This window comes from Symphalangus syndactylus, chromosome 18 (genome assembly GCF_028878055.3).
Source record: "Symphalangus syndactylus isolate Jambi chromosome 18, NHGRI_mSymSyn1-v2.1_pri, whole genome shotgun sequence".
Classification (NCBI taxonomy): Eukaryota; Metazoa; Chordata; class Mammalia; order Primates; family Hylobatidae; genus Symphalangus; species Symphalangus syndactylus.
In genome coordinates, this window is record NC_072440.2 from 41108931 (window position 1) to 41136303 (window position 27373).

The window sequence follows — 27373 nt, forward strand, 5'->3', positions numbered from 1 at the left end:
TTGAGTTTATAAAACACTGAGATAAAAATGGATGTGGCTACATTTTAAGATCTATTTAAATTGCATATACAACCTTATTCTTTCATTGCTGTGACTATACATACTTTGAGATTTTAAGTGTCCAACCATTTGGAGCTATTTTCATGCCAGATGTATCAGAAAAGAACCATTGTACAGCAGGCTTACTCATCGTTGGGTGCTCTGACCTTGAAGAAAAAGCATCATTTATTGCTTTAGCTGAAGTCTAGACTGTGATCCCCTGGTCTAAAATATGCTTAGGTCCATGAATCTTCAGAACACAATCACATTTTGTGAAGGCAAGAATGGAAGATTCACTTATGATTAAAGAACGAGAAGACAAGTTCCACACACTAATCGAATCATGGTATAAATGTGATTTATCTGGTGTGTTTCTTCAGTGACATCACAGGTGAGCAGAAAATAGATAAACTCTAGTCCAAAAGTGCCTTATGCAAAAAAATATACCTTTTGAGACCAAACACTCACTTGTATTTATTGCACGTCTGGGTTCTAGGTACAGGCACTGTACCAGAAGCTTTCAGTAATATGACATTATTATGTATATTCTCTGAAAAGACATTTGGTACCAAGACTGTTCTGTCTCAATCCCAGTGTCTCTCAGACAATCTATTACACCTGGTAATTACCCACATTTTATCCTTCCAAATAGATATTTTAATTAGTGGATTTCAAGACTGTAAAAGTGTTCTGGCTGGTTTCTCCTTACGTCTGTGTCAATGCTAAGAAAGAAACATCTCTTCCCTTTCTTGCTTCTTTCCTCGGCTTTTCATTTCCTGTTAATTAAACCAATATTTATCCAGAAGACACCCCATCTATATGTCTCCAACACTCTCTGGTTGTTAATCTCTTCTCCATTTGGAGAAAGAAAACTCAGCCCACTTATGAACAAATGCAGAAGAAACTTCATTATACACTCCCCCACAGCCTAAAGACTAGATTCAGTAAGACAGGAGTGGGTGTGGGAATCTGTACTTTTAGTAGCCCTACGGGAAATTCTGATGTAGGTGCACTGTGGACCTCATTCTAAAAATGAACTAGTGGCTTGAAAGAAATAAAGCAATTTATCCATTTTTTTTAAATGGAAATTGTGTGAACTATCATAATGTATGTGTTTTTGGTGACTTAAATATATAGTTCTTAGTAATAAGCAGATACAAAAGTGGCTTAAGAGCAACTTACCATGAAACATGAAAATCTTCTGTAAGCTATCATCAATGATAGCCTCTTATCTTATGATCAATTGCTATACTTTTTAAATGTGGTAACTGGATTTATTTGTTATTACAAATCTTATTAGTTATATCACCATATAACCTAATAGAACTATGGTAATAAGAAATATTAATGATCTCCACTTAACTATACATCCTGCTTTCATCTTTCATGCCTTTGTATAGTCTGCTTTCTTTTTTCTTTAACTACAAAGGCAGCAAAGAACCTTGAGCCATTTCTCAGCCTAAGCAGAAAGTAGACCTGACAGTTTCAAGTTTTTTACTTTCCAGAGGCCTAAGCTGCTGTGTAAGAAGCTGGAGTGCCCTGTTGGAGAGACTACATGAAAAGATACAGAGAGACAGAAAGACCTAGAGACCACGTGGAGGAAAATTAAAGAATCCAGCTGACAGAAATCTGTGGCCCCAAACATACAACCCCAGTTAGGTTACTCCAGCCAACACCAGCTGTCCAAGCCACCCCAGCTGAGATATCAGACACGTGAGTACAGAAGCCATTTTGCACATTTCACTCCAGCAGACATCATGTGGAGAGAGATGAATTCTCCACACTATGTCCTGTCCAGTTTTTTTACACAGGAAACCATGAGAAGTAACAAAATATTTTAAACCACTTAGTTTTGGTATAGTTTGTTACACAGTAATAAATAACTGAAACAGGAATGAATTCAGTTACCATTGCTTCAGTTTTGAAAATATTTTAAAATTGGAAAACATTAAGACCATCTCAAATGGCTACAGAATTCTTAACTAGAAGCACCTATTTTTAAGGCCAAAACTGGGTCATTCAGGTCTATATAGCTTTTCCTGTTGCATCTCGATAATCTTATTTCTGCCTCTAGAGAAGGGTATAAATTTTAAAAAGTCATTCTCATAGGAGGAGGCAGTTTGGATGGATGCCAGTATGCATAACTCTAGGTATAAATTGTAAAGCAGTTTAGAGGAATTAGTGAGCGATATAAACTTCAAGATATCTCCCCTAAGTATTGCTTCACACACTGGGCTTTTGCTAAATATTGAGTGACAGAATATTAGACAAGAATTTGATCTGGAGTGCAGTTTGTCTATTATACCACTTAACACTAAGCAGTGTACTTTAATAGTCATCTGAACAAGGAGAAGAGTTGTATCCTCTCAGGGTTTTGAGAAGTTGAGGAGGCTGTCAGGAATAACAGCCTGAACAGAGGACATTTCCACCCCACTTAACTTGTGTCAAGGGAATGAATGGAAGGAGGAAAGGCCATGATTCTCTGTAAGAAGTAATTTTGGATCTGCTCTCCCACTAGACAAATGGATAATCAAGCCTCACTGTCTTCACCATCAGGCATGGCAACACTGATTTTAACCACCTCCACAATCCAAATTTTGGAACGGTCACAATCAGAAATTAACTTAGGCCATACACTTGTTTTTCTTCAACAAAACATCTACAGTAAATAAAATAAAAATAAAAAAAACTTATCTTGAGCAGAATTACTTCATGGGATGCCCTCTAAATTATCTGGTTACAAAACAGACATCTACATAACTGAAATATTTAAATTGCTGTAGGATCTCATCCCTAAGCTAGTTAAAAGTTAGGAATTCATTGTGAAAATTACCTTTAGTTTTATTGTCTGTTGTGAAATATCGTGTTGGCACCAGGGAGCAGGATAAGTTGTCCATACCAAATCTCAATTAAGAAAACAATATTATCTTCGCATAAGAGGTAGTATATAGTAATGATTAAGAGTTCAGGTTCTGGAGTCAGATTTTCTGACTTGAATTCTGGTCTCAACTCATAGTAGCCCTGCTACCTATGAAAAGTTACTTCTATCTCTCTAGGCTTCAGCTGTCTGTTTGGAAAAATGGAAATAAAAATTGCATCAATTTCATAGAGCTTCTGTGGGGATTAAATGAGAATAAACTTTGTAGAATGCTTAGCCTAATACCTGGCACAGAGTAAAAGGTCAACAAATGTCAGCTATTTCTAGTCCCTATTATGGAGGATATATATCCAACTCACTACCAAGTGTTAACAAATTATTAAGGTAAAAATTACAAAAAAGGCAAAATCAAATCAAATACATGTTTGACTTCACAGAAATTACTATTGGATCCATCAAGAGATCACTTCTACTGATTTTCTAAGTAGTATTAAGGTGTCAGTATTAATAATCAAAGATACACAATATCCTTATAGAGTTGAATCTGTAATCAACTCCTATTCACAGATTCAAAGGCCAAAGAAATATCAATAAATTACACAAAGTAATTAAAATGGATTGCAAAGTGATAAACAACACAAATCTTTCCTGATCTTTCTGTAGAACCTACGGCCTGAGAAGACAGTAGAATTGACATGTCTTAGGAGAGTTGAGCTAAACCTTTTGAGCGGATTGTTACTTTATGTAAAGGCTTCATAATGTAGTGGCATAAAACGGTTGGCTTTCAAAAAGTGGGATAGACTATGCCCTGAATAGAATCAGAAGAGAAGATTGTCTACAGATCTGATGGAGGTCAACTCATTGTCAAAAATTTAAGTATGCAATTTAGAGTTGTCTTTGACCTATTCTGGGTCCTGGAAATGCTACTATTTACATCAAACAGTAAGACAGGGAGAGGTAAGGTTATGCCAGGGTACACATGGCTGCCATAAACAACATGATCTTGGGTCAAAAACCTTCAGCCAGCCAGGCTTGAGCTATGAGGAGCATCTCCTATGTAGAAGATGGAAAAGAAGTGAGTGGGGAAAAGTCAACAAAGTCAACAACATCTTTATGAGATTCCTTCCTTATGGGTGCTCTGGAGAAATCATTAGAACAATAAACAGGTTATTAAACATCCATACCTCTTGGCACCAAGTAAAATGATTTTTGGTATTATATAGAAACAAACATTTTGGACTCTCTAAAGCATTTACCAGAATTAATTAAAATAGTTCTTATGTTGGAAATATCATATTCATCTAGTGTCTAAGATGGTTAACGGAGGTTGATAGAGAAGGAAATGTGGAATAAACCAAACAAAATTTTAGCAAGTACATTCAGGGACGTAGCTCACAAATTTTTGATGGTCTAAGTCCAAGGCTTCATAAACTGAAGAACACAAAATAATACAGTAGTGACTGGAAAGGATACTAGTGTATCTAAATGCCGAGTCATATTATTTCTTTAGTATATTTTGAATGCATCTTACATGGAGGATCAACTGCACTAATGTTTAGATTAGGCTCATTATATTAAATGAAATTTATGCCAATATTAAGCTACCTTCTCTCTAGGTAGATTGGGTCTTCTTATTTTTTGCCTTGTATCTCAATTTATGCCACATTCATATAGGCCAAAATTTATTAGGTGTGATTTGCTAACATTCATATAATTAATAGTTCCTAAGCACAAGCAAAAAAATGTCCACTCCCCCACCAAGCAAATTATTACTGAAACTTTTACTGGGTTATTTTTAATTGCAATTACTTCTGTTGTTGTTGTTTTTAGTCCACAATTAGTTACCTTCATTTTTAGCACTATTCTAGCTAATTCATATCTGAAAAGAAACAGTGTCAAGGAAGAAATCAACTTAAATGGAACTAACCTCCGGCTGTCTACCATGCACTAGCACTAGAAATAGCAAATAAAACTTGGTTTAAAATGAATGCTGGCATGGTTCCCTCTCTTTTAAAACTTGGCACAAAATATGATTTGGGGAATAGATGCACATTTTGCGAAGATAGCAGGTTATTTTGGTATCTCGTGGGTGGGCAAAACAAACCACAATCATTTCTAGAAGGGCTTCAACTCACGAAGATGGATAAAATGATCCTGTTCCCAATTAACCACTAAAAGAAACAAAGATGATTACATTGTCTTTATAATTCACTGGGGGAGCTGGGTGGTTGGAGTTCTTAGCAAAGGAAAAAGTCCTTGAGCTCTAGGTCACTGAGTGAACTCACTTCGAGGTTTTAAAATTGAAAGGTTTTTTTTTTTTTTTTTTCAACTCTATTTGGAGGGTAATTGGGTTTGTATCAAAATTGGTAATGTTGGGGAGATGTTGTTAAATAGGCAAAGGCTTCTACTTTCCTCCAAGGGACTGTGTTAGTGGCCAATGGGCTGGACAACTGGAAGGGCCAAGAGGAGACCCTGCTACCTACAAATTTATTTCAAAATTAAAGTTATTGATAAGAGTCTGTCCTCTCTTTTACTTCCATTTGATTAAGAGAGCTAATTAATTTTAGACATCTAACCCCAAGAACATAAGATAATACAGTAGTTGTCCCTTATCTGAGGGAAATATGTTCCAAGACTCCCCAGTGGATGCCTGAAACCATGGATAGTACCAAACCCTATATAGACAGTCATCCTTTGGTATCTGTGAGGGATTAGCATGTATCTGCATGTGTCTCATGAAAGTTAGGGTCAATAAAGATTCTATCACATTTTCTTGTTAAACATAAGCTTAAGGATTTCTCTTTTTAAGTACAAACTGCCACACCAATATCTTCAGTAATATATTACCAGTAACATATTGCAATATATTCAGTCATATATTCTCAGTAATGCACTGTGATAATCTGTAACAAATGTTTCCCAGTGGGCAGAACTGGGCCTCTAAAACAAGCAGATAGCATGACTGTCTTTTTTGACCCAGGAACCCACATGGCAAGGTAAAATCTTCCCTAATGCCAGCCAAGGGCAAAAGTAGGATTGCAACTCCTGGTCACCAATTTGAACAATGGTATCTTGCTGTGATGACTTCTGATCCCCCAGAAAGCCACGTAACGGTTTTATTTGGCAGTGCTATTCCTGCAGACATTGCCCTTTCATTAATTAATACTCCCCTCCTATATGAGCTGCTAAATTGAAACAGGCCTGAAAAGGGCCTTCATTAAGAAGATCCTTTACCTTTCTCCTATGAACCAGCGTGGATTTGGGGGTCAGGTAAGAATGTTCAGCTAAGCCACAGCCAGAAAAAAAGACACTATACACTTCCTACAGCTGCTCACTTACTTGGCCTGATAGCCTGCTATCTGTTGCACCCCATAACCTAAGTTGGCATTCCAAATGAGGCCTGCGGATCTCTAGGCTGCCTCAAAAGAAGTGATAAAGACTGCTTCTGTCAATCCCAGGTCCTGTTCCAAAATTAGGTTGATTCCAAAACCTGAAGAAACACAGTTGCATGTTTAATGATGTACAAACACTGGAATCTGTACAGGCTCAAGTCTCTGGTATAAAATGGCATAGTATTCGCATATAACTTATGCAGATCCTCCTGGATACTTTAAATTACCTCTAGATTACTTACAATACCTAATACAATGTAAATGCTATGTAAATAGTTGTTATATGGTATTGTTTAGAGAATAATGATAACGGTAAAAAGTCTGTACGTGTTCTGTGCAGATGCATGTTTTTCTGGATATTTTCAGTTCATGGTTGGTTGGAGTCATGGACGTGGAATGCACAAATATGGAGGGCTGGCTGTACTACACTTTTCCTATACATATCGATGATAAAGTTTAATTTATAAGTTGAGCGTAGTAAGAGATGAACAACAATAATAAAATAGAACAATTATAAAAAATGTCAGCATCAATACTCCTGTGCTTTGGTACCATTAGATTATTAAGTCAAGTAAGAGTTACTCAAATGCAAGCACTGCGGTATTGGGACAGTTGATCTGATAACCAAGGTGGGCACTATATTACTAACAGGAGGGTAGTGTATGCAGTGTGGATGGTATGGACAAAGAGATGACTCATGTCCTAGACAGGGTGGAGTGGAACAGTGTGAGATTTCGTCACACTACTCAGAATGGGATGCAATTTTAGATGTATGAATTGTTTATTTCTGGAATTTTCCATTTACAATTTTTTAACCATGGTGGACCACAGGTAACTGAAACTATAAAAAGTGCAACCATGGATAAGGGGGAACAACTATACATTTGTGTTGTTTTAAGCCATTAAGCTTGTGGTACCCTGTTACAGCCGCAATAGGAAACCAATACATCATCCCCGTATTCCCAGTATTCATGTGCCTGTATGCAGATATAATCAAAATGTAGACATTTACACAACTGGTCAGCAGATGTGAAAGAACAGAAATTGTAACAGACTGTCTCTCAGACCACAGTGCAATCAAACTAGAACTCAGGATTAAGAAACTCACTCAAAACCACTCAACTACATGGAAACTGAACAACCTGCTCCTGAATGACTATTGGGTACATAATGAAATGAAGGCAGAAATAAAGATGTTCTTTGAAACCAACGAAAACAAAGACACAACATAATAGAATCTCTGGGACACATTCAAAGCAGTGTGTACAGGGAAATTTATAGCACTAAATGCCCACAAGAGAAAGCAGGAAAGATCCAAAATTGACACACTAACATCACAATTAAAAGAACTAGAAAAGCAAGAGCAAACACATTCAAAAGCTAGCAGAAGGCTAGAAATAACTAAAATCAGAGCAGAACTGAAGGAAATAGAGACACAAAAAACCCTTCAAAAAATTAATGAATCCAGGAGCTGGTTTTTTTAAAAGATCAACAAAATTGATAGACCGCTAGCAAGACTAATGAAGAAAAGAGAGAAGAATCAAACAGATGCAATAAAAAATGAAAAAGGGGATATCACCACCGATTCCACAGAGAATACAATCTACCATCAGAGAATACTACAAACACCTCTATGCAAATAAACTAGAGAATCTAGAAGAAATGGATAAATTCCTCAACAAATACACCCTCCCAAGACTAAACCAGGGAGAAGTTGAATCTCTGAATAGACCAATAACAGGCTCTGAAATTGTGGCAATAATCAATAGCTTACCAACCAAAAAGAGTCCAGGACCTGATGGATTCACAGCCAAATTCTACCAGAGGTACAAGGAGGAACTGGTACCATTCCTTCTGAAACTACTCCAATCGATAGAAAAAGAGGGAATCCTCCCTAACACATTTTATGAAGCCAGCATCGTCCTGATACCAAAGCCTGGCAGAGACACAACCAAAAAAGGGAATTTCAGACCAATATCCTTGATGAACATTGATGCAAAAATCTTCAATAAAATACTGGCAAACCGAATCCAGCAGCACATCAAAAAGCTTATACACCATGACCAAGTGGGCTTCATCCCTGGGATGCAAGGCTGGTTCAACATATGCAAATCAATAAATGTAATCCAGCATATAAACAGAACCAAAGACAAAACTCACGTGATTATCTCAATAGATGCAGAAAAGGCCTTTGACAAAATTCAACAACCCTTCATGCTAAAAACTCTCAATAAATTAGATATTGATGGGACGTATCTAGAAATAATAAGAGCTATCTATGACAAACCCACAGCCAATATCATACTGAATGGGCAAAAACTGGAAGCATTCCCTTTGAAAACTGGCACAAGACAGGGATGCCCTCTCTCACCACTCCTATTCAACATAGTGCTGGAAGTTCTGGCCAGGGCAATCAGGCAGGAGAAGGAAATAAAGGGTATTCAATTAGGAAAAGAGGAAGTCAAACTGTCCCTGTTTGCAGATGACATGATTGTATATCTAGAAAACCCCATCGTCTCAGCCCAAAATCTCCTTAAGCTGATTAGCAACTTCAGCAAAGTCTCAGCATACAAAATCAGTGTACAAAAATCACAAGCATTCTTGTACACCAATCACAGACAAACAGAGAGCCAAATCATGAGTGAACTCCCATTCACAATTGCTTCAAAGAGAATAAAATACCTAGGAATCCAACTCACAAGGGATGTGAAGGACCTCTTCAAGGAGAACTACAAACCACTGCTCAATGAAATAAAAGGATACAAACAAATGGAAGAACATTCCATGCTCATGGGTTGGAAGAATCAATGTCATGAAAATGGCCATACTACCCAAGGTAATTTATAGATTCAATGCCATCCCCATCAAGCTACCAATGACTTTCTTCACAGAATTGGAAAAAACTACTTCAAAGTTCATATGGAACCAAAAAAGAGCCTGCATCGCCAAGTCAATCCTAAGCCAAAAGAACAAAGCTGGAGGCATCACGCTACCTGACTTCAAACTATACTACAAGGCTACAGTAACCTAAACAGCATGGTACTGGTACCACAACAGAGACATAGATCAATGGAACAGAACAGAGCCCTCAGAAATAATGCCGCATATCTACAACTATCTGATCTTTGACAAACCTGACAAAAACAAGAAATGGGGAAAGGATTCCCTATTTAAGAAATGGTGCTGGGAAAACTGGCTAGCCATATGTAGAAAGCTGAAACTGGATCCCTTCCTTACACCTTATACAAAAATTAATTCAAGATGGATTAAAGACTTAAATGTTAGACCTAAAACCATAAAAACCCTAGAAGAAAACCTAGGCAATACCATTCAGGACATAGGCATGTGCAAGGACTTCATGTCTAAAACACCAAAAGCAATGGCAACAAAAGCCAAAATTGACAAATGGGATCTAATTAAACTAAAGAGCTTCTGCACAGCAAAAGAAACTACCATCAGAGTGAACAGGCAACCTATAGAATGGGAGAAAATTTTTGCAACCTGCTCATCTGACAAAGGGCTAATATCCAGAATCTACAATGAACTCAAACAAATTTACAAGAAAAAAACAAACAACCCCATCAAAAAGTGGGCGAAGGACATGAGCAGGCACTTCTCAAAAGAAGACATTTATGCAGCCAAAAAACACATGAAGAAATGCTCATCATCACTGGCCATCAGAGAAATGCAAATCAAAACCACAATGAGATACCATCTCACACCAGTTAGAATGGCCATCATTAAAAAGTCAGGAAACAACAGGTGCTGGAGAGGATGTGGAGAAATAGGAACACTTTTACACTGTTGGTGGGACTGTAAACTAGTTCAACCATTGTGGAAGTCAGTGTGGTGATTCCTCAGGGATCTAGAACTAGAAATACCATTTGACCCAGCCATCCCATTACTGGGTATATACCCAAAGGACTATAAATCATGCTGCTATAAAGACACATGCACACGTATGTTTATTGCGGCACTATTCACAATAGGAAAGACTTGGAACCAACCCAAATGTCCAACAACGATAGACTGGATTAAGAAAATGTGGCACATATACACCATGGAATACTATGCAGCCATAAAAAATGATGAGTTCATGTCCTTTGTAGGGACATGGATGAATCTGGAAAACACCATTCTCAGTAAACTATCTCAAGGACCGAAAACCAAACACCGCGTGTTCTCACTCATAGGTGGGAATTGAACGAGAATACTTGGGACACAGGAAGGTGAACATCACACTCCGGCGACTGTTGTGGGTTTGGGGGAGAGGGGAGGGACAGCATTAGGAGATATACCTAATGCTAAATGATGAGTTAATGGGTGCAGCAAACCAACACGGCACATGGATACATATGTAACAAACCTGCACGTTGTGCACATGTACCCTAAAACCTAAAGTATAATAATAAAATAAAATAAAAAAAACAATTCTAAGTGGTTTACAAAAATGTATATTAAAAAGATAATTTTATTTTTAAACAGAAAAATAACAAAAAAGAATTGCAGACCAGGAGGAAAAGTATATAAGAAGAATGAAGCCAGGAATTCAAATTTAAATTATTATCCAAATCACATATTTTCAAGCTTTAAAATTTATAAAAGTGGGCATAAATTTGTCTCTATGCTTTTCTGTGGCTAATGCAAAGAGATATACATGGTGTAAAGCTATACAATATTCAATATTTGGGTCATAAAATAATAAACCATGTTTATGAGAATCACATATTCCCGGTGCTGAGAACAGAGATATTCCTCCAGTAAATCCTCATTTCTCAAAGTAGGCTGAAAGTATAAAAAAGATAATTCAGTAAAAGCAAAGGGAAAAAATACCCACTTTAGGCAAGGAAACATCATTTGTTGCATGTTTAATGATGTACAGAACACTATAGAGCTAAGAAAAGTACTAGTTGATAATACAGTCTTTTGTGTTATAATTTTGCAAACTTGTAAACTGTCAGGAATATTTTGACTCAATCCTTAAATCTTGAGAAAATATATGGACTCATGGAAAGGTGATCCTGGAATAATTTCAAATGCTCTCAGTCATTTAAATTCCCTCTCTTACACTTCCCTCATAATAGTTATATACCATACAGTATGCAGCTTGATTTGCAGAGAATTATAATTCAGTGTAGCAGGAATCAACAACCTTTGGGTTTCTTAGTATTTCTGAAATCATCTTAAAAACTGTCTTTTTGTTTTTTTTCTTTTTGAGACAGTCTCGCTCTGTCGCCCAGGCTGGAGTACAGTGGCACGATCTCGGCTCACTGCAAGCTCTACCTCCCGGGTTCACACCATCCTCCTGCCTCAGCCTCCCCAGTAGCTGGGACTATAGGCACCTGCCACCACACCTGGCTAATTTTTTGTATTTGTAATACAGATGGGGTTTCACCATGTTAGCCAGGATGGTCTCGATCTCCTGACCCCATGATCCACCTGCCTCGGCCTCCCAAAGTGCTGGGATTACAGGCGTGAGCCACCGCGCCCAGCCAAAAACTGTCTTTAAGTAATAATGCCTCAAGAATGTCTTTTTCATTCTATTTTAACATAGTGGCAGTGGCAAAATGACCTACATACAAAAAAGCTATTTGACAATATAATGAATAAGAGTCGACCTTACTGCCACTCTCATGTTCAGTCACATAAGCATATAACCTCTAAGTGAGTTGACTCATGTTTTCTTTCTAACTTTGACCTGTCTTCCTGAGCTTTCTGTCTAGCTCACTTGACATCACCACTGTCATGTCTGCAGTCACCCTACACTCAATATCTTCCAAACTGAACCTTCACGTGCCTCACCTCAACCATACAAATGTTTCTCTTCATGACACATCACTTCTTGATAATGACAACATCAGTTACAAAAGCTTGAATTTGGAAACCCTGTTTTCCTCTTTGAGTCACCCCTTCGACCCACAGCTAATCAGCTGATAAATCACAAAGGTGCTTCCTTTGCACAGCCTCAAATCTGTTCCTTCCCTTCTTCCAGCATTATCTCAGCTACAATTTGCTCACTTTTTCATTAACTTATTTTCCTAATCAACCTGCCTCTAAAAGAATGGTCAGATGAATCTTCCTAAAATATCCCAATCTTGCTTAAAATCCCCAGTCACCACCCTACCATTTCCTATTGAACTAAGAATTCTTTTCTAGTCTAGTATTTATAGGCCCCATGCTATGGCTTCATGTTCCATCTCTAGCTTTTTATGTATCCTCAACTCCAGCCACTATTCCCAAATACAAATGATTCCTCTCTCTTCACTGTGGCTCAAGGCAATTCATACTAAAGATTTGTTCTGACAATTATAAACTTATTCCTGCAGGTAACAGAACAGCAAAAGTAAAAAGTATTCACTCAGGTGTTCTATGACACTTCATCTTAATTTTTGTGAGATTGCTTAATAGTAGCCATTTAAATGTTAATTTCTCTCATGGGAACAAGAAGTACTTCATCACAATACAAATTTTCCTCTGGCGTAATTGCCTGTCCGATTTTCCAAAATGACATTCTAGTTTAGTATCAGTTTCATTTCCTCCTTTTCAAGGATAAGGCAGATCTTCACATTGGCAATACCCCAATATTCATCTGTAATGGTTGTGGATGTCCTTGATTTATCATGTTGTGCACCTTGAATAGATGCAGCTTTTATTTGTCTATTAAATTTTTTTAATGAAATAAAATAAACATGGGAAGCAGTGCCTCACTATTTCCTTCTTTGGTCATGTCTTTTCTGATACTTTTAATCTGCTTTAAGGATTAGAAACAAGCCTTGATATAAACAATATTTGCATAAACAGCATATATTTTCTTCATGAAGATAATCAGTTCTCTATTGATGGACCCATTTTCCCACAAAATTTTTTTTTTTTTTTTTTTTTTTTTTGAGACGGAGTCTCGCTCTCTCACCCAGGCTGGAGTGCAGTGGCGCGATCTCGGCTCACTGCAAGCTCCGCTTCCCGGGTTCACGCCATTCTCCTGCCTCAGCCTCTCCAAGTAGCTGGGACTACAGGCGCCCGCCACCACGCCCGGCTAATTTTTTGTATTTTTAGTAGAGACAGGGTTTCACCGTGGTCTCGATCTCCTGACCTCGTGATCCACCCGCCTCGGCCTCCCAAAGTGCTGGGATTACAAGTGTGAGCCACCGCACCCAGCCCACAAAAATTTTTTTTAAAAAAAATTTTAAATAAATTTAAAAATTAGCCCTTATTCCATTAAGATTTATGTACTTGCTGTTTAAACAGCTGAGTGAAGCAAGGGTGATGTGGTAGGCTGAATAATAGCCCTTTAGTGAAGTCCAAATCCAAATCCCCTGAATCTGTGAATGTGTTAACTTATAGGGCAAAAGGTCTTTAGAAGATGTGATTAAGGGTCTTGAGATGAGGAGACTATCTGGGATTATCTGAATGGGCCCACAGTAATCACAAATCCTTATAAGAAGGGTACCAGAAGGTCAGAAGAGAAGATGTGCTGATGGAGGGAGGAAGCGGCCGTGAGCCTAGTAATGCAGAAAATCTCTACAAGCTGGGTAAACACAAGGAAACCTATTCACTTCTAGATCCTCCAGCCGGAAAGAAGCCCTGCCAACACCCTAACTTTGGTCCAGTGGGACTGATTTTGGACTTCTAACTTCAGAACTATAAGATAATATATTTGTGTATTGTATGCCATAAGTTTGTGGTGATTTGTTATACTAGTAGGAAATGAATACAGAGGATAACTAAATGTTTTTCCTAATAAGTTGCTGAGCAGTTTTTTGTTTTTGTTTTGTTTAACATACAAGTGTCCAGGTGATTTTATTTTTACAATTCCCTTCAATAATGCCACATGCAAGAAGCATAGCTTTCTGAATCATTCTTGATCTGGTTTCTAGGCAATATAAGTTTTTCTCCTTCGCTAATGGCCTTGCAAAGCTAATTATTTTTTCAGATTCTAGGATCTCAAAGGAAAGTTCAATGGCCTAATTAACAAGTAGCTAAAGTGTTGGTATTGTTTATGGGGTATCTCATTTTTTTTTAAAAGGGAAACTTCTGAATCCTCATTCAAAAATGAAATCCTTCCCTTTCTTTGATTCTTTTATTTGTTGTAAATTAGTGCCACATTTCCCTTACTACATTCATTAACAAGGTTAATTTCCCTGTTTATTTCAGTTTATAAATTTTGGCCCCCAATCATTTAAAATATACAGATGGAGAAATTTCAGATTCCCAAAGAAACAAGCAAAAATTAGAATGACACAAAAATCTGCTGACAAACTGAACCTCTAAAAGAAAGAGCATAGCACACATTTCTGCACTGAAAATCAAACAGTACATTACCTAAAGGATATGTGTGCTGCTCACTGATTCTGAAGAAAATATTGCGTCTGCTTATTTTACTGTGCAAAGAAAAGCCTGCATGAATTTGCTGAATAATTAACATTTGGATTCTCTGATTCTGATTCTGATTTTTGAACCAAATAACAGTATTAACTAGCTTAATTTGAGGTTAAAAACATTCAAATACAGCAAAGATATATGAAGGCATAATTTTCAGGGAAAGCTACAGAAAATATGTTAAACAAACAAAGAAAAAAACTGCCTTTGGTCAGATAAACAGCATGCTATGAGACGATAAAGAAGTGAAACGTATCATTCCATGTGGAAAAACCATAAGGTAAAGGCCCATAATCTACAGAATTACCATGTTCTAGATAAAGACACAGGCTCGTACTACAACAGAATTGTCTGCCTCAAAAAAATTGAGATTGAAGCGCTCCAAATATTGTGTCTTCAGTAAAAACAAAGATTCTCCTTTCAGGGTATTCACAATTAAGCTTAAGAGAAGCCTAGCATCCTAGAAATGAAAGGGGCTCTAGAGAAGATGTAGTTCAAATTGTGCAATGAGTCTCACAGTGATCAAGGAATCTACTGAGAACCACCAAAAAAAATGAGCCAAGTCCCAAGTCCTGGACCATGACATTCACAGAACCCTCAATCTCTCTCCTTCCTCATACCCCCACCCTGCTGCTCCTCCTTCATAATTTTCCTCACTGTTTCCTCCACTCCACACTGTCTCCTTGCTTTACACTACCACATCGTATTCTTGTTCATAGGACTTGACACTGTGTCTCTGTTCTGGCTTGCATCATTGGGGTGGAAGAAGATGACAGGGGCCAAATACAACCAGCTTACAGTCCATCAGCTCAGGAAACATACACTAGCCGCCATCTAAAATGTGAATGTTCCCTAAGCTGGAAAAAAAAAAAAAAAAAAAACGCTTTTTGGACACCTAATAGCCTTTCCCTGGTGAAATAGGGTTTTTCTATTTACACCCTACATCCAGCAAAGATAGTAAAAGATTAGAATAAGCCCTTTTAGTCAATAATAAAAGAGCTTAGCATGATTCATATAATTCTAAGCTTTTCAAAAAGAAGTTACAATTATACGGGAATTGGAATGACTTGCAGTTGGGTTATTGTTAAAATGTAGAGAAAATAGAGAATGGGTGAATTTAAATTTTTATTCAGTTTAAAATAAATGTCTTAGGCAGAGTTGCAAAAAATATTTCTTAGCAATTCAAAAAATATTTTTTTCTAAAAGCTAGCATATTAATACTTTTCTCTGAAACATGCAGGGAAGACTATGTTAAAATACAAACAATATATAGTGTTTTGCTGAGAGATAAACTCTTGAAATATTTTTTTCTAATGACTTTCCTGATGTCAGTGACTTATCTTGCCATCTTGTCACATGAAATATCTTCACTTGACACTAACCAATGGTCAGGCAGACTCCATGTGCTCCCCTCAAAATACAAATTACTATCTGTAATCACTCTGAACATAAATATAAATTAAATGTAAAAATTTCAGCTATTTGTAGCATAATATCCAAGTACATATCTATCTGTTATCAAATACCAAACATGGACCTACATAAGTTTCATTCCTAGCCACCAAGACTTAGTTTTCAATATTTTTAATATCTTTCATGTCTTATATGAAAAATACTTAGGAATTTAGCATCATAAAGTAGGAGATTGTTCTCTAAAACTTAAAATTTGGAATAGACCCCAATCACTCATTTACTATTATTGCTCTAAAATGTTGCTTCTAAATATTTTCATGAGCTTCCATGGCTGTTCCTAGGATTATTTTCCTTGCCCACTCCCCCAACATATGTATCTTGAACACACACACACAAACACACACACACATACACACACAATAATCTAGCTACTACCTGCCAGTAAAAGAAGAGATCTGTTTTATAGACCATTCTTTGATTCTAGGTCATTACCCTGTCCTCTATGCTGGTACAAAAGATATGTCACAGGAACTGTGTTCATTTCCTTCAACAACCAGAAAATGTTAGTATTTTTTTAACCCAATATCCTTTCGGATCACTGCAGCTATAGGCTTTGTCAATTTTCTAGGATATCTTCACTACCTGTGATCAAATTTCTAGATAGCCCCCATCAGTTCAAATAAATAAGCTATCTTCTAGTTATAAACTTAACAATGCAGTTACCTGGTAAGTGATGTGATTCAATTTTAAGGAAATTTATTGAGCATTGGTGTCAATACTTTTGTATTTATTTATTATCAATCATTTCGCTAGGCTCTGAATAGAATAATATAATGGGTAAAACACTATAATTAGCACTAACCATTCAGTAAAATATCCATGTGCATCCTTACCCCTGTCTTATTCCTTAGACCAAAATAAATTTCAGGTGAACCTCAGAGGAGAAAAATAAATAACTAAAACGACAAAAATTATCTATCTAGTTAGCTAGCTATCCGAAAGACTTATAAGAAAGCCAGGACAGTGTGTTTAGTAGAGCGTGTATAGATTGTCTTGTGCCCACTCCCCCAAATTTATATGCTTAAATCCTAGTTCCCAGTGCCTCAGAATATAACCCTATTTGGAAGTGAGGTCGTTATGAATATAATTTGTTAAGTTAGAATGATGTCATATCTAAGTAGGATGGGTCCTTAATCCAGTATGACTAGTGTCTTTATAAAAAAAGGAAATTTAGACACAGACACGCACACTGGGAGAACACCACATGAAGACTGGAGTTATGCTGCCTCAAGCCACAAAATAACAGAAGCGAGGAGACAGGCCTGGAAGAGATCCTTCCCTAAAGGCTTAAGAGGGAGCATGCCCCTGATAACCCCATAATTTCAGATTCTGGCCTCCAGAACAGTGAGGCAATAAATTTCTGTTGTTTAAGTCACCCAGTTCATGGTACTTTTTAACAATAACCCCAGTAAACTAAAATAGAGTGGGAAAGGCCATTCTAAGTAAACATAAAATCTAGAAGCCATAAAATACATTGATAATTTTGAGTACCTAAAACTTTTTTTAAAAAAGTCTGCATGACAAAGGAAAACAAAACAAAACAACGTAAAACAAAACAAACAAAACAAAAACTTCCTGTTTTGGAATTTCAGCTGAGGTCCCAAAGCTGAGGAAAACAGGTGTCAAATATCCTCACATGCTAATGAAGCTGCCGGGTCATCAATGTAGGACCTGCTAAGGGGGTGATCAAAACTGAACTCTGCCAAGATCAACCCATCTCCCCTACCACCCCACACCTCCAGTCTGAATTCTCAACCCTTGCCAGTCCAGTCTAGCATGTGTTGAGAATTTGGGGTGGCAATAGGTTCTTTTTTGTTATTTTTTTTGCTACAGAGTCTTGCTCTGTTGCCCACACTGGAGTGCAATGGCATGATCTGGGCTCACCGCAACCTCCGCCTCCCAGGTTCAAGCGATTCTCGTGCCTCAGCCTCCCAAGTAGCTGGAATTACAAGCGCCTGCCACCACACCTGGCTAATTTTTGCATTTTTAGTAGAGACAGGGTTTCACCAAGTTGGCCAGGCTGGTCTCGAACTCCTGACCTCAAGTGATCCACCGCCTCGGCCTCCCAAAGTTCTGGGATTACAGGTGTGGGCCACGGCGCCTGACCCAGCTATAGGTTCTTTAGAGTTTAGAGAGAAGGTTGTCTGAATGTTACGGAATTTCCTTGGTCCTTGACAGAGTTTGAATAAGGGAGGCTTCAGAGAAACCCTCAGAAAGAGTGACTTATGTCCTCTGGGGCTTGGGGAAATACAGGGACTTTTTCTTCGAAATGAGTCTAAGGGCAAAAGGCTGATGGGAGGAAGCTGCCTGGTGCAGCAAAGAGCCAAGCTGTGCCAGGAAAGCCCTGTCCTTCCACAGTGCCACAGGGTAAGGCTGCACAAGGAATTTGGTGGGCCAGCTGGGGCCTGCTGAAAGAGCTAGACTTGAGCAGAATGGAAAGGAACCCACCCAAGAGACCAGAGGGGAAAGCTGATGCTAACAGAGGAGTCAATAAGTAGGAAATGAGAAGGCTGGGGAAGAATCACAGCAAGCTTAGAAGATACATTCATATCAGATTCACCATGAGAAACATTTTTAATAGAAATCTTAACCCTTCCATGATCCAGTGTAATGCTTTGTGCAACAAGGGTTGGAGTGCTACTGATTTGGGTTTTGAGAGACTTTCCTTTAGCAGTCATTTGCTGAAAAGCCAAAAAAAAAAAAAAAAAAGACAAATGGCCTCTGGTGGGAGATGCTGACGCTGTGTTGGGAAGCACATTTCCTTCTCATTTCAGTACAACTGTGACTCCCAGTTGCTATGCTTGAATGCCTGCCATGTGTGGAAATGAAGCAACGGTGAGGTTTTCTGCTGAGAAGAAAATTTGACTAGCAGATGGGAGAAAGAAACAGAAAACTTAAATTGCAATATACAGAAAGTTTAAAATGTGTCTTTACAAAGGAACTTTAAAAGCCTTACAGACATAGGAGTTAAGTAAAGGTATAGCCAAGGAAGAATTGATAGAGGTGAAGAAAATTAGGTGTGGAGAAAAAATATTTCTCTTTTTAGAGATACATGCAATGCCATGTAAGAGATATATCCAATGCCATGTCTCAATGAGCTGAAAATAATAGGATATGAGATGGACACAAAGCCATTTTCATAAAATATGTTTTTCAGAAAGGTAGGTATTGAGCCTGAGACAGGTTTGTGTTGTAGCAAATCTTGCCTGGGGGGAGCATGAGAAAAGTACTTAAGAAAAGCAAAGCCTAAGCTGTAGTGATAGAGTTTTTAGGCTCAGTTTAAAAACTTCAATATGATCCTCAAGGTGCTGGATTCACCACGAGGTCTGAGGAATGCATTCAGAGGGATCCTCTGAGCTTCAGAGAAACAAATGGAGGTGCATAAAGTCATGGTGCTTTTGGTTGTCTATCATGTGACTCAGGATTGAGTTAGACTTCAGGTTTATAAAGACCTTTTTTTTAAATGTATGTGTTTCATCTCAAGACTTGTCCTAGCTTGAAAGAGAATTCAAATTTCTAAAGACCAACACAAAATAAACCTTATATTTTGTGTCTTTACTTTCTAAAGTTTTCCGTGCACTTTCTTTGTAAGAAAGACCTCTATGCACTTAAAATACACTGTATTATTCAATTTAAAGCATCTCAACACCTATTTCAACTTCATACTATTGGAAACTGTATTACAATGTTAAATATTGCATTATTGTATTGTATTGACCACATGGTCTTCTGTACTCTATTTGTAGTTGAAGAGACCTTTTGACTGTCATCCATATACTTTTCACATGGATTAAGCAGGAAACATGATTTCTTGGCATTATACGCCATTTCCCACTGCTTTCTCTTCTGTAGGAGAAAGAAAAACTTTCCAAGTGGCATCCATTAGAAATTGGTTGGTTTATATCCCACCATAATACTTAGCTTTCAATTAAAAACCCAGGAATCACTGGATTTACTAAAAAACATATTAATATATACTTCAAAAAGACAAAGCAACGACTCAAGCTCTAAATCTATTTCCTGAAGAGTGAGAGAAATGATGCCTCAAAGTCTAAATCTTTGTGTAATATTCACAGGGATGATTCACATAGAACATTCAAATACTCATTGCTCTTACTAAATAATACACATCACACACATGAAATTACCTCACTTTCAATTCTGATCCCAATATACCATTTCTATATTCCCTTTCTAGAGTCCCTCAAATATCTATGAGTGGGATTTTATTCTGAAAAATGCCAACACTTTGTATCCTCCCAAACTTACTCTTATCTATTCTGCAACTTGCCTGTACTATCATTGTGCTGCTTCCTAATCCACTAAAGGTACTTTAACAATTATTGATTGATTTATGGCATCTACAAAATGATTTCTATATATGACATATATTTCTTGGATCCTGTGTTTCTCATGTGCATGTGCTGGTGCTGGACAAAGTATCTACATTTTACGGCAGGAGTCACAGCCACCCTCTGCATCAATCCTGGATACCTCTGAGTTAAGAGAGGCATGTTCAGGGTGCAACAGCCTTGTGCCTCGTCAAACACATGCAGATACACAAAAAGTATTTCAACATAACTGAACTATTTGATCCTCTTTCATGTGGAAACATAATTTAAGAGAAGCAAATCCAACCACCACATACACACCACACACTTCAACCATATGGGTAAGTGACATTTTGAGAGGTAAAAGGACAGTGGAAACAGTCTGCTTTAAAATCCTTGAGTCAAACCCTGTAAAATGCATTATGTCTTTTCAGTTGTAGTTTCTATAAAATGGGAATAGTCAAGCCTACTTTAAGAGATTGTCATAAATGAGGATTGAAAATTTTATGTGCGTGTGTGTTTATACATATATATATTTAAAACCGTGTGTGTGTGTGTGTGTGTGTGTGTGTATAACTAGTTCGTTGAGAAGAAGAAAGGAACCACTCCCCACTTTCCCCCTACGTTTCCAAATTGGACCAGGCTTGATGGGGAAGAAACTTTGAATTGAGTCTCTGATGAAAATTTTGTTTTGGATCAGGTTGGACTTTTTAACACCTTAAAGTGAAATTACTGTAACATCTAAAATTACTCAAAGAATCTGTGGTGCTGATTGACATAGGAGCAGGACAGGGGGAACCCATAGAACATGTTTTAAGGGTTATGGGTTTTTCCAAGGCTAGTCTACTCACTAAATAGGTTTCTTCATGCACAGCACCTTGCCTAATGCCTAGAACACAATAAACACTTTTGAAAGTGTATATTTTATTTTAGTAATCCTCCCTGCCCTGCCAATTCCCCTCACCCCAACAAAACCCAACTCCAAGAATATGATCTGTTTACCAGAATTGAATCCTAACATATATTTTTGGAATATCCTTAGAGAGAAAAGTAAAGACAAGAACAACTAAATAACTGAAATGGGGTAGACTTTAACAAATGACAACCATTATATGTAGCTTATTCTTCTCCTAGCATATAAATGTGGCTGGTGCAGGATAGAAGACCCACAGAGCATTATTCAAAACTAAGTGGGTTATGTTTTCCCAGAGCACCCACTGACTTAAAAGAGAGCTAATGGTCAAAACAAAGATTCTCTGGGTTGTCACAAATGTCAGAATTTTCTTCCTTTTTATTGCTGAATAATCATTTCACAAGGCTTATGTATCTCCTATTATCATGTATACCTTGAATATATACAACTTTTATTTGTCAATTATATCTCAATACAGCTGGAAAAAACAACCAACCAACCAGAAGTCCTTCAACAAGAGGCATGAGTTAGAATGATACACGCCAAAGTCACCTTTCAGAGTTTAATTCCTCACATAATTTTAGACTGAAGACTGGAATGCTGGACATAGATATTACCTTCAAGAACCACCCAGCCCCATCTCCTCATTTTATAGGTGAGATAAGTGAGCCTCAAGGAAATAGTTTGGCAACTGAACAGTGCAGGTATGAAGTTGACTAAACTGTTGTGTATTCCACTGCATTAGAGGTCCATGACCCCGTTGAAGAGCTCAGAGTCTAAAGGAGAGAGTGCTGTGGAGCAGGGCAGTGGTTCCCGTGTTTGCCTAACCCCAAGGGATCACCTGTGCCTCTTGCTTAGTGTGCAGTTTTCTGCAGTTCTTGGGCCCTTCCAAAGAGAGACATCATACTGCTGACCCCTCATCCAAATGCTGTTTTTACTTTATCCCATTATCCCGAAAACATTGAAACAGTCTACTTTTAGTATGTTTTGTTTTCATTAGTAACCCCTCTTCAAAGCTCTATAGTGAGACATCTTAAAAGTATATTTACTATAAAATTCTGGGATGATGGCCCCTAGTGTATAATAAGCCAAGCTGAAAAGATAAATGAAGAGTATCTGATTGGTATATAAGTAATTCTTATTTAAAATTAAAGGTTTTTTCCTAGAACTTTTCTTATGTATTATGTCATTGTTTACATGTATTTTAATTCCATTTAATATCTTAGCCTTTCTCCTGGTGGAAGCAGTATATTCTCAGTATTTCTAAATAACAATTGTATTTTGCTAGTAGCCTATTTCTTATAAAAAATGAACTGGTAAAGATCTTGGCTATCAGCACACCTAAAAGCTGAATGAAAAGTGCAACCTCAAAGTTTGGTCACATAAATAACAACCAAAACTTTCCAGTTCAAATTATATTTTATTTTGAAACCCTATACAGCCGGCAATCAATGTATCTGTAACAGAAAGCTGATACGGAGACATGGGAAGGACTTAGTTAAAAGCAGATATGCTTGACAGGGGAATTAATTATATCAGGTGATTTTTAGGGGCACAATTTTTTTTTATGGTTCCAGTCCAAAGTGTGTAAATTTTGGTTAAATGTCTCAAATCCAAGAAAATACACTGGAAAATAAGCAACTTGATGTAAGAATCCTAACTAGAAACAATTATTGCTTTGCTCCAACAGTAGAGTCATTATTTGTGCTGGCTTTGGAACCAGAGAGCCTTTGTTTGAAGCCTCACTGTGCCTCTTGCCAACTGTATGACCTTGAGCAAATTATTGAACTTTCCTGATCTGCAGGTTTTTTCATCTTTCAAAGTGGGGAGAGAATGAGAGCACCTATGACATAAGGTTGTTGTGAGAATTTTTTTAAAAACATAGCATGCTTTGATCAGTGCCTGGTATTGATACATCTCAGGCTTTTGACAATTATTATTATCTTTGGGAAAAGAAACAACATGCAATCAATCATCAGCCGCTGATGATCAATCATTAGGAAGATCAGGAAGAGCATCAACTGGGACCTAAGAGGTAAGTGATTCAATCTGGCCACTTTACAGAAAAATAAACTGGAGCCCACAGAAGTTGTGACTTGCCCAAATATAAACAAGAATCCAGTTATCCCCTACTCCAACTGCCTACCCGAAAAACATATGATGGCCAGGGCTTTGACATGAGTTTGATTTCACAGATCTCATTGCATACTGACTAGATATGGCACATGGAGTGAGCTCTGTAAGTCATAAGGGCAAGTCTGAGTCAATAGTGGAAATGAGATCATGATTTCTGACTTTGACCTTGAAGTTGGCCAGGTTCTGCTATGCAGTCTATGAAATAAAAATGTCCCAGTTGTCACCCAAAGCAAACATAAGGCCTCTTGCTTAATGTACTTTAACAGTTACACATCAGGCGGACAATTTAAACAAATAAGCACTGGAGTTCTATACTATCTGGATTTTGAAGTGATAAATGCGTAATTTGTCTTTGATAACATTTCCACACTTTTCAGCATGTTTTCATATGCACCTTAACTTTTTCTTCTGTTGGAAATGCATAATTACATAACTTTGCTTTGAAAATTGGCAGGTCCTTAAGAGAGATTTGGCTAGCTTAGAATATTATCACATTCAGCATAGCCCAGGAAGTCCAAAATCACCAAAAAGGAAAAGATAGCTGAAGAGAAATGTGTCTTTTCTTTAGATGTTGAGCACAAATCACTTATGTTCTTTCACAAATTTTTTTCTTAAATTATATATGAGCCAAAGCTTAAATTAAAAAAAAAAAAAAAAACTATCCTTTGGAAACCGTCTTTATTTTAAGAAGCGTATGTAGGCATAGAATAGAAGACTTTATCACTACAGACTTTTCCAGAGGGTCTGTGAAGGCATCAGGAAGTGCTGGGCCTCTAAGATCATATGTCAATTGTTCAGATATGTATGTGGTAGTAGTGTTGGTGGGAGAGAGAATAAGAACTGCTACTATCAGATTCCCCAAAGACTCAATGACCTCTACCCTCAACTACAGGCAATTCTCAGAATATGGAGAAAGGCACACAGAATGATTTATAGACATGTGCATCAATAAGAAAATATTCATGCAGATGGTGAAAATGGTTGAATATTGCCTACTCTCCAGATCTTCAAAACAATCAGGAATGAGAGCAAAACAAGATTAAACTATTCAGAAGTCACCAAATCCATCCATGGAAAAAGCATTGGTTAGGGAAAAGAAATGTGAAGAGTTCATCTTTGATGGGAACTGGATGATGAGTTTTTGGTTGGCTTGAGCCTTGGTCTTGCCTGCATTTAGGATTCTAACAGACTCAGTGCTAGTATCAAGCTTGGATCACACTTACATGAGTCATTCATTTGATCCTTTTAAACTCTATGGAGTCAATATTGTTAGATCTGTTTTACAGATGAAAAAAGCCAAAGCACAGAGACAATAAGTGACTTTCTCAAAATAAATTTAAAAACGAGTTACTAGTGGAGCCAGCATGTGACCTCAGCTGCACCAGTGCACACCTAAACTACTGCCTTCTGTCTACTGCCTCTAAGGAGCCACTGGCTGACCTTGGAACTGGGATTCACACCATCACTGTTAGTGTTACCTTGAATTTGAGGCTGACGGAGGTTGTTGAGAAGTGGGTTGGATGTAAGCGTAACCCATCCCTCTGGGCTCACTCTTTTCCATGTTGTAGTAGTCTCTAGGTGTGGTCTGGTATGACCTGGGCAGCAGGCTCTTTGAACATGAGGTTGCATCTCAACAGGGGTATTTTCTACATTTTTCTTGAGGGAAAATGATACCATATGTGACCACATTTGGGATAGGGATTTGGTTTTAGCAAAAACACAGGACACGTTTGAAAGTTATTCATTGCTTGTAATTATACCCATCTAGTGAGACTTAGAATATGAAAAAAATACTAGGGAAATTGCTATGGCTAAATTATGTCCCCCCAAAATTCATATTTTGAGCCCTAACTCTCAATGTGATAGTATTTGGAGGCCTTCAGGAGGTAATTAGGTTGTGGGGGTGGAGCCCTCATGATGGGATTAGTGCCCTTGTAAGAAGAGACATGAGATGGCTCTCTCCCTCTTCCTCTGTATGCAGCAAGAAGATGGCCATCTCGAGGAAGAGAGTCCTTTCCAGGAAGTGAATCAGCTGGCACCTTGATCTTGGACTTCCAAGTCCCTAGAACTGTGAGCAATAAATGTCTGTTGCATAAGTCACCCAGTCTATGGTATTTTGTTGTAGCAGCCAAACTGACTATGGCAGGAATCTTTCACGGGAGACCATGAGTGACTAGAAATTAAGATGTAGTAGCCCCTAACTCTATTTCTGGCTTAGGTATTAGAAAAAAAAAGTGATTAGAACATTAAGTGGAGGGGTGACTTCTACCTCTCAGCTATATTATTTTCATTTCTAAATTATTACCTTAAACTAGATACTATGAGGTCTTTAAATTTTGGTGATTCTCTGATTTGACCCTGATTATGCCTCAAATATACCTAATGTGGACTCAGAAGACAGGATTTGTAAACCCTGTGATCTCCATATAGGGGACTAGGCTGTGAGACTCACGAAAACCGTTGGTTGGGCTTTAATAATGATTTTGTGGAACACTGAGTGCCACAGAAATTTTCAGTTATTTTGAGGATAATTGACTAGAATTTCAGTCTGATATTAAATCTAATTTAAAGCTAGATACTCAATTTGTCTCCCAAGACCCTAACCTCCCACCCTCATATTTAAGCTGCAAATAAATTCTAGACAGTGTGAACCATTTCTTTGCAAGCTAATTTATTCCTTTATTTATCTCTGAGAGTCAGGTCAATTTGCTCCACTTAATGTTCTAATCACTTTTCTCTGAAGAGGAAAGGAAAGAACATGACAGCACAGACAGATTTTTAACACGGGCAATTGCAATACAAAAATAATGAAACTGTCCAGATCACTAGAATATAATATTAATTTCAGGACATGCATGGGTAAGCTATGTTATATACAGCACCTACAATGAGGTCAAGTCTACTCAACCCAGATTCTCTCCATAGTTTACACCCAAGTTACAAGAATCAAAACTGGGTTTTGTTTGTTTCTTTGTTTTTGGTAGTAAACTTCACCTGTTTTTGGTGATGGAGGATGAATATTAATAATTTCAAGTCCATATGATAGGCATAGAATATAATCACCATAAAATACATTATGTGTAAAATAAGTGTCAAGAGACTATCTTAGGAGATGAGTTAAGTCAGGTTAAAGTAAATAAAATTTAAATTTACCCACAGAAATTTACCCTGGCATTATTAAAAGTCCATTTTAAAATGCTATTGATTCTTCTTAGAGCTTTTGGTAAAATAAAACAATATATCTCATGGGGCCACTGTCAGAATTCAATGATATATGATATATACACAATTTTTAGAAAAGTGGCTAGCATGTAGTAAATTCTTAACAAATCATATCCATTTCATCTGTTAGGAATTTTGTATGGCTCCATATAATTAGGCACACAAAAGCAGCTGCTTAAGCAAATTAATATACTCTTCCTAGGCAACAGGAGTCTGGGGTAGGCAGCCCGGGGCTAGTATGGAAGTCCCAGGTTCCCTCCATCTTTTCAATTGGCTTTGGTCCTAATGCTTTCAGGATGGCTCCTACACACCCAGGCCTTACAACCACATTCCAGGAAAGGAGGGAGAGGAAATAGCAAAGGGTGCGATGCAGCTAAGTCTACCCTTTCATTTCCTTAAGTCAGGAAAACAATAGGATTCCCAGAAGCCTGGTTAGTAGAGCTCTGGTTATCTGTCACTTGCTAGAACTCAGTCATGCAGATCTATGCAGCTTTAAAGGAGGCTGAGGAATCAAATTTTATAACTGGGCACATTGCCAAGCTCAGTAAGGCCTACCCCCATTGTTAGTGCCATCAGTGCGTAAAACCAATTCTCATTTGTTCCCAATTGATAT

General features: G+C 37.6%; 1 protein-coding gene and 1 long non-coding RNA gene across 4 annotated transcripts in view; one reads left to right on the forward strand and one right to left on the reverse strand.

The window, feature by feature from the left end:
* RAB3C (RAB3C, member RAS oncogene family) overlaps positions 1 to 27373 on the reverse strand; it is a 387810-nt gene that overhangs the window by 200734 nt on the left and 159703 nt on the right. The window lies entirely within an intron of this gene.
* Positions 1486 to 25631, forward strand: LOC129468662 (uncharacterized). Its single transcript, XR_008652746.2, has 4 exons — positions 1486 to 1752; positions 21881 to 22057; positions 23358 to 23437; positions 25520 to 25631. It is a non-coding gene; the product is annotated as an uncharacterized lncRNA (long non-coding RNA).